The 12,790-nt window shown below is 51.6% G+C and overlaps 1 protein-coding gene across 3 annotated transcripts in view; it reads right to left on the bottom strand.

Moving 5' to 3' along the window:
- The window catches only part of LRSAM1 (leucine rich repeat and sterile alpha motif containing 1), a 3,131,994-nt gene that overhangs the window by 550,464 nt on the left and 2,568,740 nt on the right, over positions 1–12,790 (bottom strand). The gene's annotated exons all lie outside the window — the stretch shown is intronic.

The following is a 12,790-nucleotide window of genomic DNA, read 5'->3' as shown; positions in this document are numbered from 1 at the left end:
GTGCGCTCCTTAAAAACAGGAGAGGCTCTTCAGATGGCTATCCGGACCACTATAGCAGTATGCAGCGATTTCAACCAAGAAGAGGATCCTCTGGCTGTAGAAGATGAGCTGGTTATCCCCACCAGGCTCAAGGGAAGACGACTCCGGACTGGATATTCTCTGGTCGTCGAAGGGTAGATAGCTCAGTACTGCAGCAGGGCTTCACCAGGACGGGGTAGTTGCAGCAGCCGTCTTCTTCTCCGCTTCTCTTCGGTTCGTTGTAGTTCCAGTGGTGACTGACTTCTAGCCCAAGAGTCCTGCCTTTTATGGGAAAATCCCCCATTCACACAGCCTGGCTGTCAATCACGCAGCAGGGGGGTTGTCCAGCCCGGACAACCACCTCAGCCAATCATGGCAAAGTGCGACTTGGGTTTCCTAGGGTACCTTGTGAAGCGGGTGACTACACCCCTCCCTCACATTCAGCCCACCTAGACACCCAGGCGCCTAGAGGAGGGCTTCTTGGCAGAAGCCCGCCAAAAGACAGTGAACAAAGAAGGCAAACCTGGTTTGCCGCGCAAATTAAAACACAAGAAGGACTTTAACAAAAAGAAATGGCGAATAAACCCGACCTGGAGCCAAAAGAAAAAGTATTTGGTCAAGCAGGTTTTAGTTCGAGGCTAATATAATAGCCTGAAACAATACCACGTTTATATAGTATAATCGCGGTAGAAAAGTTAGGGTAGATACCACTGCCACCAGCCAAGTCTAAATGTTAAAAGAGTGAAACAATGCTCTAGGAGGCACAGATAAAAAGGGCTAAGGATTAACCCTTTCCAATACTCCATGTAAGGTGGGGTGTACTGGATCTGTGGTTAAATGACTAAGTAAAGTTAATGGCAACTTTACCCTTTTCTGGGGGACATTAGTCAGCCCCAGAAATGGAGTCGGTGGGAAGTCTAAAAGACAACCCTGTGTTACTGCACTGAAACACACAAAAGAAGGGGGCTACTGAAGTGGTATACTCCAGAGTCCACAATCACAAAAGCAGAGGAAATACACATGCAAAACATTGGTAAGAGTGGGGGAAAAGCTCACACTCTTACCAAGTGAAAAAAATAACTCCAGAAATCCAGCAAAGCTGCTGAGGGACTCGCTAGGTAAGGGAAATTAGCCATTGAATGAGAATTCCCCCTAACAGTCGCGCAACGCCCACTCGTAGGTGTTGAAACCCAAGCTTCTCAACTGATCCGCTTCTGCATTGCTGTCCCCGAGAGATGGACTGCTGAAATCCAAATCCTCTTCGTCAGGGCCCATTCCCATATTGAAATCACCTCCATGCATAGGAGGGGGTGAAAGGATGGCAACCTGCTTGTTCAGGCTTAACATCACAAGTAGAATTGCCCGTCCTGACCAGAATCGACTTGTCCGTGATTAGGGGCAAAAATGCATTGAGGGTCAGGCCCACTGCCCAGAGCTCAAGCAGATTGCTATGTCGGAGGGTTTCCGCCCAGGACCATGCTCCATGAAACACACAGCCCTCCAGAGTAGTCCTCATCCTGAAAGAGAGGAGTCCGTCGTCGTCGCCACAGAAGGCTCAGGTCGGGTGAAGTGGGCTCCCACTGAAACATTGGCATCCATTAGCCACCGCCAAAGTTCGGGCAAAAGGAGAAGTGGAATTGGGATCCTGTCCGACTGAGACCCCCGTCTCCTGATCCCAATCGGCTGCCAAGTGGAGCTGGAGGCGCCTCATCTTGAGATGGGCGTGCTGAACAGTCAGCAAGCCTTAGGCCATCAGGCCCATAATGTGCTACAACAACCATGCCGAGGTGGTTGAGTTGACCTGAAAGTGCTCCACCGCTTTGCGGAGGTACATCAGCCTCTCTGGCAGGCAGCACCCTCTGAAAGGTAGTGTTACAACGCGCCCGAAGGAAGACCAGATCCTGAGGTTGGCATAACTGTGATTTCCTGAGGTTGAGGGAAAACCCCAGCTGATGAAGGGTGTCCGCCAATCTCTTTCAGGAATGCGCCACTGCTTTTTGTGACCCACCCCCTCACCAACCAGTCATCCAAATAAAGGTACAGGTGATGGCCCTCCAAGCGGAGAAGGCCAGAAACTGCATTCATCAGCTTCGTGAAGACACGAGGGGCTGAGTTCAGGCTGAAGGGCAGCACTTTGTAATGGAAGTGGTATGACCTAATCGTGAACCGCAGAAACTTCCTATGCAGCTGATATATGGGTACATAAGTGTGCTCGAGTAGTCATCTTGAAGCGTTCCAGCGGAAAAGATAGGTTTAGAAATGACAGGTCCAGGACTGTCCTCAGGCCAGCCTGGTTCTTCTTGTGTACCGCAAAAATCCTGTAATAGTAACCGAAGCCTCTGTCTGCAAGAAGAACCGGTTCTATCACCTGCATCTCAAATAGAGACAGGATCTCCTGTAAAAGAGCCGGGGACCCGATCTGATGAAGAGGAGGAGAGGATTGTAGAGGCCAAGGAAGAGGAAGACTGAAGCTTGTGGAGACTACAAAAAGGAGCCACGGGTTGCTGAAAATATGGAAGAGAGCCAAATGACCACCCACAGGTGAGCTGTATTCCTGACCCTGAAGTCACTGCTTCTTGGTGTCAGTGGCGGGGGCAGAGAAGGGGGAGCGGAAACACGTGCACAACGTCCTCTGCTGCTTTCTTCTGCTGTTGCTGGGTGACCTGTCAGGCAGGTATACCGCGATCTCTGAACCCCTTGAATCCGGAGAATGTTCAGGGTTTGAACTCGGTAATGCCCTGTGATTGTGGGAAGGATTTCTGACCCGGCTTTGTCAGGATGGCCAAGGACTTGGCGGTTTGAGTGGATGTTTTCTTCTTCGTCAATTCATCATCGGTGGATGAATGAAAAAGGTCCACGCCCTCGGAGGGCAGATCTAGGATCCGCTCCTGCACATCAGATGAAAAGTTTGTGGCATGCATCGAGGTTGTCCTTCACATCTCGACCCCAAGATACAGCCCTCCGCTGACTCCGTCGATGTGGGAGACTGAAGACTCCATGAGGTCCTGCGCAATGGCTCGGGCATCTGCCAGACCGGCCTTGAAGGAGGCTTGTTTGTCTGAAGGGAGGTTGGGCAGAAATTCCCCAAGCTCCAGCCACAGCTTCTGGTTAGCCGCAGCCAAGATGGCGTCCACATTGAAATGCTGCAGATGCAGCCCAGAGATGAGTAACAGCGTTTTCCCAAGGACTCAAGGATTTTGTCCTCAGAGGCAACTGAAGGTGGCTCCTGTGGAGGAAGACGACAAAGACAATGGTTTCGAATATAAAGAGGCCACGGCCACCACAGAGCAATGGGGCTGCGGTGGGAGGCAAGGAGGATTGACTCCCCGTTCGTCAGCCTAAACCTGCTGTCCAACTGCTTGTTCATCTGGGCGTTGGCCTGGGCTTCTCCCAGACCTTTCCCACCACCTGCAGCAATGCCAGACTGGATTGTGGTGCATTTTCCCAAGACCTCTGCAAGCACCCCAACCTCCCAGGGGGCTTCATCAGGAAGAGGGACCCCCAAGAGTTCCCCCAGGCCCTGAAGGCGGTCATGAAAGGCCTTAACGGATGCCAAGGGCTCATCATCATGGGCGTCATCTTCATCCACGTCGTCATCGCCCCTCCACACCACTCCTTCATATGCCAAGGGGAATCTGGGCCCTGGAACACAGGTGTCTGAGGTGTCCCCCGTAGGTCCGGAGCCGCAGACAAGTCCATCGGCTGTTCAGGGGGCAGGCGTTGGTGGTACAGGAGGAGGTGGAGGGGTCGGTACGACCGGTAGTGCCTGAACCGGAGGAGGGACCGGAACCGGAGGAACAGGAGTACCACCCAGTGGAAGGGGCCGGAGAAGCGCTGCCTGCGTAATGACCTCCTTCACAATGTCCTTCAGGAGCCCCTTCATTTGAGGGGAACGCATGAGGAAGAGGAAGCGCTCGAAAAATCAGTCCTCTCTGGCCGAGCCCTTGGGTTCGGCCATTGAGCCCCCAGGCCCCTTGGCTTGGGAGCCAGTAGCCTTAGAGGTCTCAGGCCTGCCAGAACTTGAATGCGAGGAACCCCGATCTGTGGGAACCCCGGTGAAGGAGACTCCATGCTGAGGAGGTGTGCTGAACAGAGGGCCTACCTTGTCTTGACGAGAAGTCCTTAAGGTGGGGAGGAGGAGAAGTGTGGAAGTTATCCCTCCAGCGCAACAAACTATTCTTCAATGCCCTGTGACAGAGAGGGCTGTAGGCCGCAAATGAGTCCCGGCGGTAGTCAGACCCCAAGCACTCAAGACAGAGTGCATGGGGGCCCATTATAAAATGCTGCCTGCAAAGCATGTTTGCAGGTATTTTTTTATTTCTCTGAAAGAGGAGAGTAAAAGTAATGAGAAGTATATATTAAAGCACCACGCCCTGTGACCTCAGTTCCACCCTTTGGCCCTAGCACCATGATGCTGAGGGACCGCAGAACAGATGGTGTACTGGCTACAAAAGTATCAAACCTTCCACATGCAAAGGGGACATATGCCCACCCACCATCATCAAAGAGTGCTCAGAAGCACTCACCCCCATCAACACAGCCTTTATCAATGCTTCTTTCTCATCAGGAACCGTACCTCAATGCCTAAAAGAAGCCTGGGTTCGCCCACTCTTAAAAAAACCCTCACTAGATCCCACTGCCCCCAACAACTATCGCCCCTTCACCACTGTCCCCTTCCTCCTCAAAATCCTAGACAAAGCCACCCACAACCAAATACAGCAATACCTCGAAACCCATGCTATTCTAGGTAGAAGACAGTCGGGTTTCTGCAAAGGCCATGGAACCGAAACTGCCCTCCTAGATTTAAAGAATCAAATCACTAGTATAATAATGGACACAGGTTTGCCTGCCCTCCTCCTACTACTCGACCTCTCCGCAGCGTTTGACTTAGTCAACCATGGCATCCTCACATCTCACCTATTAAATGCTGCTCATTTTTCCCACGAAGCAACTACTTGGATCACCTCATTTCTAGAAGGTAGAGCCATGAAAGTGTACTCTGACCAGGCTAACGCTCCCCCAACAACCATAAGCTGCGGAGTCCCGCAAGGGTCTTGCACCGCACCAACCCTCTACAACCTCTTTACTAAACCCCTCTTTGATTTACTGGATTCTCTCGGCATAGCTTATAGCCTACACAAACTATGTTGATGACACACAAGTCCTCCTCCCCCCCACAGGAGACTATACCCAGGACACAGAAGCACTCCTCAACATCTACACCACAATATAAACTTGGATGGCTATCAATGGTCTTTGCCTTAACGGCGACAAAACATCATCCTGGCCCCCAGCGAAATTCTATCCAAGCTCAGCCAAGACTACTCACACATGCCCATCGACAACATTAACATACCTGTCTCCACTGCCGTGAAGACCTTAGGAGTCTATCTTGACGCTACACTCTCTATGACAAGACAAGTCAGCGCCATCTCCTCTTCATCCGCTCTGACCACTAAACTCATCTATGCCATAAGACCCTGCCTTGCCACTCCCAACTGCCTCTCCATCGCTAGAGCCACTATAGGAGCTAGACTTGATTATTGCAATGCCCTCTTAGCCGGCACATCCTCGAAAAATCTAAATAAGCTCCAAATAGTGCAAAACAACACGCTCCGTGCTGCCCTGCACATCCCTAAATGTGATCATGTATCACAGGCCCGAAGAAATGCCCACTGGCTCCCAGTCAAGGAAAGAATCAATTTCAAAATACTCACCCTCACACATAAATGAATTAACCTCACTGCTCCCTCCTACTTATCAGAAACCGTAATCAGGAAATCCTCCTGCCGGCCCACAAGAAGCCACCTTGCTAACCAACTCAAGTCCCAACCATAAGAAGAGCTAAAGCTGGAGGCATTGGCTTCCCACACATAGCACCCAAGCTCTGGAACGACCCCCTCCCCCAACGCTCTCAGAGCCGAACCCTCTCTGTACTCCTTTCGCAAATCCCTCAAAACTACTCTCTTTACATAATCCTCCTTCGCCCTCTGCCGCTGATATGAACTGCTCCTTAATGCGCCATGCCTGCACTGCTAGCTCATGTATCTAAAATTGCTAGTGTAAAACAAAAATGACTTGTAATCATCATCGTACCTATTTCGGTAACTTCTGGTTGCATCAACCTACTTTTTTGTAACCAGCCAATATTCTACATGTAACAGTGCCACAATGCTCACGGGCTGATTGCGCGCTTTAAACAAATGCAAATAAATAAATAAATTCTGGAGAGCAATAGTTACAGGTAAGTAACTTAAACCTTCTCCAGCATGGGGTCTGCAATGGATTCACATGCTCATGAAGAATGATTATACAGCAGTACATATACACAACCACAGGAGGTGGCAAGGCTCAACAGAAGCAATAAACACTCACCTCTGGAACAGACTCACCTCAAACAAACAGGTTGCGTATCACTGCGTGGCCGACTCGAGACTCCTCCCTGGAATCTCTGTTGATGCAGTAGAACCTAGTACAGTGTGCGTGGACCTCCATGTAGCAGCCCTGCAGAGGTCGATCAGGGGGGCAACCCAGAAAGAAACGCTGTTGTTGCTGCGACAGCTCTGGTGGAGTGGGCTCTTGGTTGGCCTGGCAGCAGCCTGTTAGCCAGCCGATGACAGTGCATGATGCAGCCGGAGAACCACCTGGAGATGGAAGCCTTTTACAAGACCTTTCCGTGATTTACCGGTCCAGAGTTGATGTACTGAGAATTCTTCTGAAAATTCGTTGTATGTGCCACGTAGAACTTCAAGGCATGAGCAACGTCCAGCAAATGCAAGGCACTATCCGCTGACGGATTTGGTGAAGAAGACTGGTAACACCAAAGGTTCGTCGAAGTGGAATTCCGACGGTACCTTTGGCATAAAGGTGGGGTGTGTATGCAGTACCACCCTTGAAGCGTGGAAAGACAAGTAAGACTGCTTGCAAGACAGGGCCTGGTTCTCCCACCTGGCCGAGGTGATAGCCACGAGGAAAGCTGTCTTCCACAAGAGAAACTTGAGCAGGGCTTGATGCATAGGCTCAAAGGGCGCACCCATGAGCTTAGTCAGGACTACATTGAGCTCCCAAGCCGGGTAGGAGCCTTCACCGGTGGGAAAGTCCTAAAGAGCCTGACTTGACGAGTCTGTGCCACCACAGAGAAGGCCTACCCGGAGACCTAGTGTAACCGGATATGGCAGCAAGATGCACCTTGATAGAGGCGTGAGCCAGTCCAGCCTTGGCCAAGGAAAGCAAGTATGGTAGAAGCTGCGGGGCTGCGACATGCAGAGGGATAATCTTCTGAACCCGGCACCGCACAGAGAAGCGCTTCCACTTATGGCCGTAGCACTTCAATGATGAAGAGGCTCTGGCCCTGGCTAGAATGTCTTTACATTCTGCTGGTAAAGCATAACTTTCAAACTCTAAGGCTGCAGGAGCCATGCCTTCAGGTTCAGCGACTCTGGGTTGTGGTGCAGAATCGCCCCTCCCTCTCTGCTGAGGAAGTCCAGGAGCAGCGACAGCCTGATGGACAGAGCCACTGACAGGCGTAGCAGGTCCGGGTACCAGAGTTGTTGCGGCCACGCCAGGGTGACTAGTATCATCCTGCAGTGGCACTTGTCTTAGTGTGTTGATCACACATAGCAGGAGTGAAAATGGAGGAAAAGCGTCCAGGAACAGTCCCTCCCACAGGAACGAGAACGTGCCCCCCATACTCCTCGGCTGAGGGAACCTGCTGGGGAACTTCTGGCATTTGGAGTTCACTGCCGTCGCGAAGAGGTTGATCTGGGGTTGGCCCATTTGCCAAACAGAAGCCCCCTGGTCCTGGCGAAGCTCCCACTTGTGGCAAGAACGCAGCTCCCGGCTGAGCGAGTCCACAATGGTGTTCTTGACGCCCACCAGGTGAAAGGGGACAAAGAACATGTTCTTCCAAATGGCCGAGCACCACAGATCTTGGGCCTCCTTTGAGAGGGCTGACGAGCGGGTCCCTTGTTACTTCCGGATGTAGAACATGGTGGTGGAGTTGTCCGTAAAAATCCTCACCACCTTTCCCCCTCAACAATGTAAGAAAAGACTTTAGGGCCCAGAATACGTCCTGAAGTTCCAGGACGTTGATATGGAAGTCCTTTTCTTACGGATGCCAGAGGCCTCTGGCGTACAACTGCCCGGTGTGCGCTCCCCAAGCTTCTAGAGAGGCATCTGTGGTGACTGTCTCCTGGTAAGGCGGAACTCGAAACAGAGTGCCCTGGATGAGATGCAGCCGTACACCCCACGACTGTATTGCCTGACAAAACTCCTTGTTTAGAGTGATCTTGTCAGCAAAGGTCCCAGATACTTGCATCCAGGAACTACTGGAGAGGTCTCATCAATAGTCTGCAAAAGCAGATGAGACTGATGCAGGAGGACATCATGCCCAGAAGCGACTGGAAGGCCTGCAAAGTGACCGTCTGCGTCAATGACAAGCGTTGTACCATCCCCTGTATGGCTACCATCCTCTCCTCCGAGGGGAATGCCAAATACATTACTGTGTTCACCCGGGCACCCAGAAACAACACTTTCTGAGATGGCATCAAGCAGGACTTTGGATAGTTTATAGAGAACCCCAACTCCGTCAACAGACATATGGTCCATGATGTGTGCATGCTTACCAGAGCATGTGAGGGGGTTTGAACGAGCCAATCGTCCAGGTAAGGTTACACATGGATGTCCTGCAGACAAAGGTGCGCTGCCATCTGGGCCGAGCACTTTGTAAAGACCCTCAGAGCCAAAGGGAGGAGCCTTGAATTGGTAATGCCGCCCCTGAACCACAAATCATTGGAAATTGCAGTGCTTCTTGTGAATGGGGATGTGGAAAGATCCAACAACGTCAAGCAATCCCCTTCCTCCAGCTGGCCGAGCATGTGTTGTAACGTGACCATCCGGTACTTCTGGGACTTCAAGTACTTGTTGAGACGACGCAGATCCAGGATTGGCCGCCAACCCCATTTTCTTTTGAACCAGAAAGTATCAGGAATATACTCCGGAGCCCCGGAGGTGCTGAGGAATGTGTTCTATCGTCCCCTTCCGTAACATGGCACACATCTTTTGAAGAAGCTGTGGCCCGTGTTGTTCCAGTCGAGGCACTGGTGGGATACGAGGACACATGACACCTGTGTTGGAACTCCAAGGTGTGCCCCTGTTCGAGAGCATCCAGTACCCATCTGTCGGTGGTGATCTTCTTCCACGCGCTGACAAACTTTGCAAGCCGGCCTCACACTAGGGTGCATAATTAGGGGACCGAGGCCACGGCTGGTTCAAGCTTGCTTGGGGCTAGGGACCCTGCCCTATGGGCGGCGCCGACGCTGTCCTCTGCTGATGTAAGCCTGACCCCTGTCTGCTTCTTGAGTGGAGGAGCGCGAAGGCTGTCGGTACAGGGTAGTATATCCCTTGGAGGATCTGCTGGGCTTTCTTCAAGATTAACGAAAGGACACCAGCCGATATTGTTGCAGGGTTCCCAGGAAGCACGCCATCTCTGTTTCAGTCTTTATGGCTTGCAAACACTTGTCAACAGCCTTGCCGAAGAGGTTTTCCCTGTTGAACAGCATATCCAGCACCTTTCCCTGAACGTCTTGGCGGAAGTTTGTGGCTTTCAACCACCCTTGTCGACGAAGGACACACCGTTCTCCGTCTGGCGGAATGCTGCGTCTGCGCCACTGTAATGGTGTGGTCTGAAGCCACCTCACCCTCCTGAAAGAGTTCCGGTGCCTCGACCTTCTCGTCCTCGGGCAAGAAGTCTAGAATAGGTCACAGCTTATACCACAGTTCCCGGTCATACCGGGACAAAATGTCTAGGGCATTAGCCACCCTGATGGTGGTGGCTGCTGTATAGATTATTATTTTGCTCATTGCGTCCAGCTTCTTCCCCTCCTGGTCCGGAGGCACAATGGCTGCCAACGATGGGTATGTCAAACGCTTCCTGGCTGCGGCCGAGACCATTGAGTCGGGCAAAGGTTGAGATCTTAAGCATCTGGTGGCAGAATCTGGTACCCTGTATTTTTTCTCCAGTCGGTCATGCTTGGGTGGGGCCGTACTCTTGTTCATCAGCACTAGGCCCTCCTCCCAGATATCATACAGGAAAGGAACGGACATGACAGTCTTTCTTCAAGAATCGCACCGCTGGTACAGGAACCCTTCTTTCTTAGTTTCTTCAGGTACTAACTGAAACAGTTCTGAGGCCCTGGAATGAAAGGATCCAACTTCATCCGGCGGGGATGCCTTGCGGCGCTCGTCCGTTTGTGGTGTTTCCCCATCAGCTGTAACAAAGTCGTCTTCCTCATCGGTGCCTTTAGCCGTAGTTGCTGTGTCTGTGTGCGGAGCCGGAGCTCCGGGTGGAGTCAGGTCACGACGCGGCGGAGGTGGCAGAGGGGTCGGGTGATGCCAAGAACCAGCTCCCCTTTAAACTTTCTCTTCCGACGAGGAGGGCTCAACCTCAGAGGGTTCTGTGGTGGCGCAGGCCCCCCGTGTAGGGGGCATCCTCTGCAGGATCTCTGTGACCAGTGTGTGTAGAGTCATCAGAATATCCAGCGGCACGTCCCTTTGTTGAGGGGTGAAAGGAGTCAATGGTGTAGGGTCCGGACTGACACGCCTCCTTTTGCGCGCAGGGGACCTAGGCTCACTGCGCTCAGATTCTCCTCCTTTGTGGTCTGTATAGTAGTCATCAGGCAAATCATTGCTGCAGTCATCAGAGCTTGATTAAATCTGCACCAGATTTTCTGGAGCAGTACATAGGACCACATCTGCAGAGGTTCCTTCGGGCCTTGTCTTCCTCTCTTTTTCTACGGAGGCTTCTGGGCCGATGCAGTCACAGGGCCTTTTCCCATTCTCGGGGTGCCTGCTGTCTTTGTTGCTGCCTTTGTTGCTGTTGGGGCATCACGCCTCAGGGGGAAGGACACACGTGGGGTGGCCACTGTAGGCCCCACCTTCACAGACTTGCTCTCCTTCAATGCTGTCGTGGTGGAAGTTGTCGACTTTGTCGACAATGCGGTCGTTGAGGCCCTCGTCGACATGGCCGACGTCGAATCAGAAGACTTGGAAGGCTGAGAGGTCTTAATTAGTTTTGAAGGGTCCTCCCCGGACTTCTCCCTTGTTGGTTTGTCCACTGATAAAGGGAGTTGGGACGGGGTTAGGGACTTTCTCTTAGAAGAGGCCCCCTTAGTCAGCAGGCTCACTGCAGATACTGACGGTGATGGCGATCATGCTCTGCCCGACTTGGGACCCGGCATCAGCGGCGAACTCAGCGGAACTTGAGTCGTGTAGCTGGGCCTTCTCTTGGTCCCCTGTGGGCGGGGCATCCTCAAAGAATCTCAACCTCCTCCCAGAGGGAGTTCGCTCCTTGGACCGGCCGGTCATTTGTGAGGCTTGACCCTGCCAGGAGGCCGAGTCAGGGGCCTTGCTCGATTTAAGCCATGCTTCCAGCCTGCTGTAGCAGTCTTTTCTTGCTTTTCTTTGAGAAACCATGACACACCTCGCATCCCTCCTCATCGTGGTCCGGATGCAGGCAATATAAGCATTTATGATGTCCATCTTCTACGAATACCTTCCTTAATCCACACTTCGCGCAGAGTTTGAAGAGGCTCCTTTTCTCCTTCTCCTCGGACATGCTAGGTATGCGCGAAGTAGGCCCAAATCCGGGCCGTCTCGAAACTTCGATGGACGATCTGTGGTGCATTAAGATCTTCGCCGACAGCAGATCCCCGCCGCCATTAGCTGACCTTTGATTGAAGCAATAAGTCAAAATTGGTCAATTTAGCCAATTTTCCATGGAAAAAACTTGAAAATGCACAAAAATAGCTTGGAGAGCAACGTGGGACTCCCAACACTGAAGCGTGTGGTAAATATCTGAAGATGGCCACCAAGGGTAGAGCTTAGGGAGAGGACTGTCATTGGATGGGGGCATTATGACCCAGAGGACAGTGAATGGTCTAGAGGAGAAATACAGTTTTAAAGTGAAAGTTAAACACTTTTTTCTTTTACCGAGGATTCCCAGCCTGACGACGGGGAATATTCATGAGCATGTGAATCAATGCCAGATCCCATGCTGGAGAAGTCAACAATCTTCAGGAGAAACTGTTCCCATTCCTCTGGAGATTCCCTGAAGCAGTGGGTTATCTTTTTAGACAAGGATGAAAAATGCTGGTGCAAGGATCTGCTTGGGGAGAGGGATCACTAACGGTGCGTCCTCTTCTTGTCCTCGAGGGGGGCGAACTCTCTGCGGAATGCAGATCTGCGCAACCTTGAATGAAACTGCATTGCTTCACCCTTCTACGCCAGTTCCTGTAGGGCCTTCGGGGGGAATGGACTGTCAAGTTCACAGGACGCGGCCTCGCAATATATACTGGCCCAATGTCATATCCGGCGCTGGGTGCATAGAGGCAGCAGATGGAACCAATGCGGATCAGCATTGTGCCCCGTGGCGGCGGAAAAGTTTCGAAAGAATAGCTGTGCAGTGGAATGGGATATCAGATGAGGAATCTGTAGGCGGAAGAAATCCATCAGAAAAGCAGTTTTGCCTTGCTTTACTCTTTACTTTTACACTCCACATTGAAAGTGTTGAAAGTTGCATGCAGGGGAACAGAAACACAAAAGTGTAGGTGATCCCCTGCACGCAATTACTGTATTCAATAAAATGACCCCCCTTAGTGTTTGTGGATTCCTTTGATTTGTTGACAAAAGGACATGTGGAAGATCTAAGCATTTAAGAAAATGCTTCTGAAGAGGATGAATTTGTTAATGCCAAGAGGAACATGGGTTCAAATGA

The sequence above is a fragment of the Ambystoma mexicanum genome, chromosome 8 (genome assembly GCF_040938575.1).
Source record: "Ambystoma mexicanum isolate Mex_15411 chromosome 8, UKY_AmexF1_1, whole genome shotgun sequence".
NCBI classification, from domain to species: Eukaryota; Metazoa; Chordata; class Amphibia; order Caudata; family Ambystomatidae; genus Ambystoma; species Ambystoma mexicanum.
Note: the sequence above shows the minus strand (reverse complement) of the source record. Positions and strands in the feature narration are given on the sequence as shown.